Raw genomic sequence first — 7,566 nt, 5'->3', positions numbered from 1 at the left:
AAGTTTGAAGAAGAGGACTTTATAAGTTACTCTTTCTTTGAGATGAATGCTTTTCCAAATTATCACAGTTAATGAACCAAATTCATACCCTCAAGTAATGTCTGTGCCACCCTCCGAGCAGAACCATTGTTCATTGAAACAGTTGGTGAATGACTTTATGGATAGACCATCTTAATACCTACACCATTTCTTAAATGAATGTAACCTGTTCTCTGTGGGCTGAGAATGAAGTCACTCACTTAAGTCAAATAGCTTTGACCATAGCAGGAAGTTTGTATCCAAAAATCGAGCATACAATTCATTTCTTGGTGCAGCAGGACTATCAACTCTCAGCTTAGCTATGATGGAGGTAAAATCCTGTGGTGATATGAGGGTCATTGTATTATAGCCTTATTACAATGAAATCCAATGTCTAAAATTGTTCTTATTTTGGGCTTGTACCACAGTAAGATCCAAGATTTTAAACTCTACTAAATACAAAACAAACAAAAGACTTTATATATTCATGTTCATTTAAGAAAATACTATTAGTGATATATTATTTTTAAGTATACAGTTAATATGTTTGGAGTTATTTAAAATTTATATGGAGAAAAATGTGTTTTCACTATTGCTGTAGATGAGCACCTACATAAGACTGTTAAATTGATTGTTGTTTTATATCAAATAACTTTTATAATACTTATTTTTATTGTTACAATATTTTATAAATTTTAAGGAATATGACAAAAAAGATATTGTAGGTATTGAAGTGGGGGGGTCTCTGGGCGGAGCAGTGGTACAAAAGGGAAACAAGAATGTGATCCAATTATATTTAATTGAAATATGTTTTTAAATGTTAACAAATTCAAATAAATTGAAATCATGTAACTTTTCTCATCGTAATGCAATAAAAGTTAAAAAAAAAAAAAGAAAAAGAAAGGAAAAAGGATACTTGCAGAGGAAACAGGCAGAACTACGCACATAACCCTAATTATGTAGCCTGAGGCATATTGGTTCATGTAGGAGAGTAAAGCTGAAGTGATAAATATATAAAAAAGAGTAAATTCTTACAAGAAATGTGTACTTGTGTAGTTTGGGATGTAATAAAATGGCTAAATTGCACTTGCTTGCAATGCTTTTGAGTTTCTATATTGGATGGAAATTAGGATGTAGTGGAGCGATAGGACATGATTAGGAATTGTTTGAGCAGTAAGGTAATGGCCCATGACCTTAAGAACCAATTTGAGCAGAGAAATAATATAAGTGATTACTTCTGTGAATTTGTATCAGCTAATAACTGCCTGACTGTGCTGATATCAACCTACCATACTTAAAAGAGAAGCCATTTGCTTTGCTATTTGTATACAGAAGACTCATGGTCGTATATTCTCAAGAAAACCAAGCAGGAACTCCTGGGAAGAATGTGTATTAATACATTTATTTTTAGACAAGACTTCAATTATAAATAATGATGTTATATGTTAATTGAATTTTAAACATCATAACAAATACCCAAGGTAGTCAACTTTCAAAGAGAAAATGTCTATATTCATTACTGCCTTAGAGGTTTTAGATGGTTGGCCCCATTTCCTTGGCTCAGGCAGCACATCAGAGCAGCAGTGGAAAGTGGGGGAAACTGTTGTCCATGTGGCAGACAAGAAACAAAATAAGTAGGGGATTCTACACGTATCTTTACCAGCAATGCGCCCCCTAGTGACTTTAAACCCTCATGTTGAACCCTAGTTCTTGAGGTTTCTGTCTCCTTTCAAAAGCACCATGCTTGGAAATATGCCCTTTAATACATGGGCCTTTGAGAGACACTTATGGTTATGACTGTTGCAAACATTATTTTAATGGAAAAATATAGTTTTATGGACTCTTGAGAATTGTATTCTAATTTTTCTGGGGAATTTTTCCAGAGGCTATTTACTAACATCGATGATGTGCTTTATCTAAGGTTTAACAAACTTGTTTTTTCATTTGATTAGACCAAAAGGAGTCATCACTAAGTTCTATTTTGTCTCCTTCCTGAGTGCCTTATAATCACAATCTATATTCAAGCCTTGAAAAATCTTTCTGATGTCAAACTGCAAAAGGATTGCTTTTCTCTAGTACTGAGCCAGGTTGCTTTTCTCTAGTACTGAGGTCCTATCCACCAATTCTTTGTGGATTCTTGAGCCTATTTTCTTGTTCTTTCACTTGTCTAAAAATCATGTAAAGCTCCGTTTCCTCTTTGTTCAATATTATGTTTTCTCATAATTTGCCTTTGGGAAAATCTCAAATCTTTGACTCTGACCAAGGTGACAACGATTGCTCATCATCAGTAAGTTTCCTTGTTACTCATCTTGTGGCTCCACACATACTTCTATATACACTGCCCATACTTCCTTGCTCCTGAACCTGGTAGACCCAACACCAACTCCTCTCTCTCTCTCTCTCTCTCTCTCTCTCTCTCTCTCTCTGTGTGTGTGTGTGTGTGTGTGTGTGTGTGTGCATGTGCGTGTGTGTATTTTGGTGTATATATGTCTACATACCACATGTGATCTTGATACCCTCAAGGCCAGAAAAGGATGTTTCTGGGAGCAGGGTTACAGAATTCTGTGTGATGTGACATAAGTGCTGGAAATCAAAGAACAGCCAGTGATCTTGAGTGCCCTTCATTGTTCTTTCATTGTTGCTGTTTAGTTAATTATATTAAGAATTTCATATACAGCATAGGTGCTATATCTATATAATTTTTATCCCTTCTCCCCACTTCACCTCCTATACTCTCCAAATCTTTCTTAACTTCAGAACCTGTTCTTCCTTCTTTACTCTCTCTCTTTCTCTTTCTCTCTCTCTTTCTCTCTCTCTCTCTCACCAAACCAAACCAAATATTAAAAAAGCAAAAGCTGCTGATCCCATTGACTATTACTTTTACATATATTTAGCACTGATCACTTGGGACCAAATAGCCTATCAGAGAGGTCATCTATGAAGGAGACAGATTCACTCTCTCCCAGCTGTAGCTGATCACCTGTGGCCCTTTTTCTAGGCACAGCAACCATAAACATCTTATGCACATTGGTATTTCAACTAGTGTTCCTATTATGAAGATTATGTTTAGGCAAACATATTGTAAAGGTTTTATGGTGCACCATCTTTGTTACACCTAGATGACAGGATCTTGAAGCAGATGTCCTGGGCCTTTGGCTCTTACTGCCACCCATCTTCTTTGATATTCACAGAGCTCCAGGTATAGAGATTGAATTATAGATGTACCTACTGGGGCTGGGCACTGGTCACTTATCTCAGTTTGATCAGTTGTAGCTGTCTGTAGCAGCCTCTTTTTGCTAGAAAAGAAAGCTTCTTTGATAAATGGTGAAAATTACACTTATTTTCAACTATAAGAGTAAGTGTTTACAATATAGTGAGAAATTTTATTGGTTTAGGACAGGTGGTGCTGGTGTTCTGCTAGGATTTGTAGCATCTCCAGCCGTGAGTAGTTGACAGGTTTACAATACTAGGCTGACCTTTTCCCTATTAAATAGGCCTTCAGTTTCATTAGACAACTATTGGTTACCACCTGACAATAATGCCATTATTGCACTATTCAGGCTATCTTGTAGGGCTGGCTATTTTTTTTGGTTAGAAAATTATTGATTGCCTTTTACCCTTTGGCATCTTGAATAGAGCCTCTGAGGCTGTAAGAGCTAGTCCTGAAGGAGGTTTTCAAGACAGTTACAGCTTGAGTCCTCAAAATCCTGTGTCCAAAATGTATGATGTCTTTAACAATAGGATCATTAAATATAAATTTAATAACATATAAATCTTTTGAATATAAATATAATTATAAATAAATTACCTTCAAGTTCTGGGAAGTAACCAAGGGAAATGGCAGTAGCCTACATTACTTTGGGAGTCTCTTCATTTTCTCTGGTGACCAGCATTCGGGAGGCTTCCCACGCTTGGTCTCACTGCTTTTTGTTGTTGTTGTTATTGTTGTTGTTGTTGTTTGATTGGTTGGTTTTGTTTGTTTGTTTGTTTGTCTACAGTGAGAAGTATTCATATTACTGTTTCATATCCTTTAATCATTTTTCCAAATGTATTCTTAAGGCTGGATGAATAGCTCAAAATTGTAGCATTTGGTTAGGATGCATGTCTGTTCTTATTTGTTTCTTTGTTGCCATGTTAAAACGCTGACCAAAGGCAACTTGGGGGAGGAAAGTTTATTTGTCATCCAAGTTAAAGTTCATCATCAAAGGAAGTAGCCAAGGCAGGGTCTCAGGGCATTTACCTGGATGTAGGACCTGAGGCAAAGACTAAGGAGGAATGCTACTAACTGGCTTCTTTTCCTGGACTGCTTCCCTTCCTCCCCCCTCCCTCCCTCCCTCCCTCCCTCTCTCTCTCCCTCCTTCCCTCCCTGCCTCCCTTCCTCCCTCCCTTCTTCCCTCTTTCTTTTTTCTCTTCTTTATCCTTCCTCCTCCTTATTTGTCTCAGTCTTTGCCTCTGTCTGCCTCTCTGTCTCTGTCTCTGTCTCTGTCTCTGTCTCTGTCTCTGTCTCTGTCTCTGTCTCTCTCTCTCTCTCTCTCTCTCTCTCTCTCTCTCTCTCTCTGAGTCAGGTTCTTGCTATCCAACCTTGTTTAGAATGGAACTCCCTGTGTGGACCTGACTGGACTTGAACTTATAAAGATCCTCTTGCCTGTCTCTCTCCTAAATTGTAGGATTGAAGTCATACAACAATATTAGCCTTCAGCTACCTTTCTTATATACCCCAGCCCATCTCCCTGGCTATGTCCACCTACATCAATTAGGAGTTTTGAAATTCATCACAGATGACATAATGGAGTCAAGTATGTGAAAGTAAGGTTTTTATTAGAGAATCGCTTCTCCACTCAGAGAACAGGTGATGCAGGTACTCTAGTAGTTCCTGTAAGTGGGAACATTACTTTATGAAGAAGGAATTAAGACATTTCCATACAGAGCTCACTTACATACTGTCAACTCCCTTTTTCAAAGCCCTCCGAGAATAGACTTTGGAAACTAACCATCTTCAAATTTCAATGCCACTACCTATTATCCCAGTGACCTGGGAGAAGTAAGCCCTTTAAAATTGTTTCCTCTTCTCTGAAATGGACACAGCATAACTTCGTCTCTCCTCATAAGGTAGTTGTAGAAAATAAATGTGGAGATAAATGTGACTAGCTGAATTCTGGAGCTGTTTGTGCGTAAATACAGTTAAGAAGCTTTCTAGGATACGCACCAGGGAGCAACAGGTTTTTCTGTTATTACAGTTACAGGCTTATTGCTCAGTAAGGTTTTCCAGGTAGAGCAAAGATAATCTTGATAACATATCTCATTTATCAACACATTTCAAATGCTAATGCATGCATTTGCATTAAGGGCTCTTAGACATCAAGTCCCCATTCAAGAGAAAGTATGAACTATATGATCAAGTATAAAGGATGTAAATTCAATATTTTTTCTTTACTCCTGACAATCAAGAAAACATAGCCTGCTCATATCTCTAAGTCATTCTCTTTCTTTAAAATGATTTCAAGTGGATAAAAAGCTCTTTATGACTTTATCTTTCAAGCCAGACTGTATTATTTTACTGTATTCTTTTTTTTAATTAACCAAGTTTTTCTTTTTGATAGACCATCTGGGCTCTCTAAGTTTAATTTTAAAAATTTGGTATTTCCAATTAGCTTCAATTTGTCAGTTACACATCAGAATTAAATGGTTGCAATATATTTTAATCACTTGGGGAACAAATTCTTGCATAATTGATTATCAGCTCTTGAGGCTGTAGTTATTTCTTCAAGAACATTCTTTCATTAAATGTGGAGTTTTAACCCAATTGAAAATGATCTTTTTTCGTTACATAAATCTGAATTTCGATTTTTGAACCTATTACCTTAATGTTCAATACCATTTCCCATCTTGAAAACTCATTTTGTGCGCAAGTATTGGAAATGATCAGAGGAGACATTACCAAGAAAACTACCAACAAGCCGTAATGCTGTTCAACTCATTTTAACACCATTTATTTGTTACTAGGAAAGTCTGGTTCCAAGTCATTCTGGAAGGCACTATGAACCCATAAGTGGCAGTCTCTGGACAGAAGGATATGCTGTCCTACATATTTTATTTGCAATTTGTTCTTTAGCTGTTAAACACACACAAAATGAAAGCCATTGTGACTTTAAAACTGTTCTATGAGAATATGAATTTTAAATGGATTTGGAAAAATAAGTGGACCCACAAGGTAAGTCCTCTCCAGATTTCACTGGAAGTCAACTAGATGAAGATATTTCAATTTTGACCACCGTCACCAGCATGTGGAACAGTGTGGGAAAATATCAAACTGCCTTCTGCAAACTGGTGTCTTCAAACTAGATACACAGTAAAGTTATTTTCCAATGAATGAAATGAATTAAATTTCCAATGACTGAATGAATTAAATCATTTCCCAGAAGTTAGTTATGTAGAACAGCTGGAGGATTGTTAAGTGCACCTATTGCTCTTTGACAGCATTCAGTTTGTACCAGAACAATCATATATTGGCTAACAGCCTATGCAACTCCAGTTCCAGAGCGCCTGATGCCCTTTTCTGAAGGCAATGCTCTCCAGTTGGTCATAAGCGTACACACACGAGCATAATACACATAGGCATTAGGTTTAGCAAATATCTTAAAAGGGATGTTATGTTGAACTGGTGCAATTTAAACATGAATTTGAATTTCCACCATCCTTCAGTACCTAGGGTATCACTTGTAGAAACTGTAGCAAAAATCTTCTTTATGAATCATCTTTCTCAACTTGTTAAAAGCAACATAGATTCAAGAGACTGTGGCAGCCAGCAACTCTCACATGGCTGGAGCAGAAGGCTCCAGGAAGGTTGCCTGTATGTCATTAGAAGGCTCCAGATAATCACTTGGACAGGCTCAGGCCTACTTCAAAACCTCTTTACTTTTTGCCTCTGTTGAAAGTGGTGATGGTGTGGCCTATTTTCCTTTGGCTTTCCTTGGGATTAAGAGCCCTTCTTGAAGGGTTCAGTGGTGCTGTGGAGAAGCTTATCAGATAAATAAGAATATAGCAATGCTTACTTAGCTGTCTTTTCTAAGCACTAAAAGATCCCAGGACTAAAGGAACACTTGATGGAAAATGCTTTCAGTTGCTAAGATGAAAAATGTGTTCACAGCTCAAGATTTTTTTCAGTTTTTACTTCAGAGCATTCCTACTGTTTATAGTGAATAGAGCAAAGGACAAAATGTATGTGGAAGTGTTGCTCTCCTTCCAGTAAGTGTCAGGGATGGAAGCAACAGGTCTTTGAATAATCTGATCCTAAATTACTGATAGTTTTGGTTCTTCCTCTGTGCCTATAAGGCCATGTACTGCACACTGTTACATATCATGTATGAAAAGCTGTTGTAGAATTCAAAGATAAAGCTCTCAATTCATGAATCCCACAAAAGAAGACATGAAAGCAGTCTATCTACAGCTTCACACTGTTACACAGAAAGCAGCAACACATCCTGATGCCTCACCATAGATCAGTTAGTAAACTTTCTACTTAACAAAATTGATAGGATATAGTTCTTT

Source organism: Mastomys coucha, unplaced genomic scaffold (assembly GCF_008632895.1).
Source record: "Mastomys coucha isolate ucsf_1 unplaced genomic scaffold, UCSF_Mcou_1 pScaffold16, whole genome shotgun sequence".
NCBI classification, from domain to species: domain Eukaryota; kingdom Metazoa; phylum Chordata; class Mammalia; order Rodentia; family Muridae; genus Mastomys; species Mastomys coucha.
The sequence above is the reverse complement of the archived record's forward strand: the minus strand, read 5'-3'. Positions refer to the sequence as shown.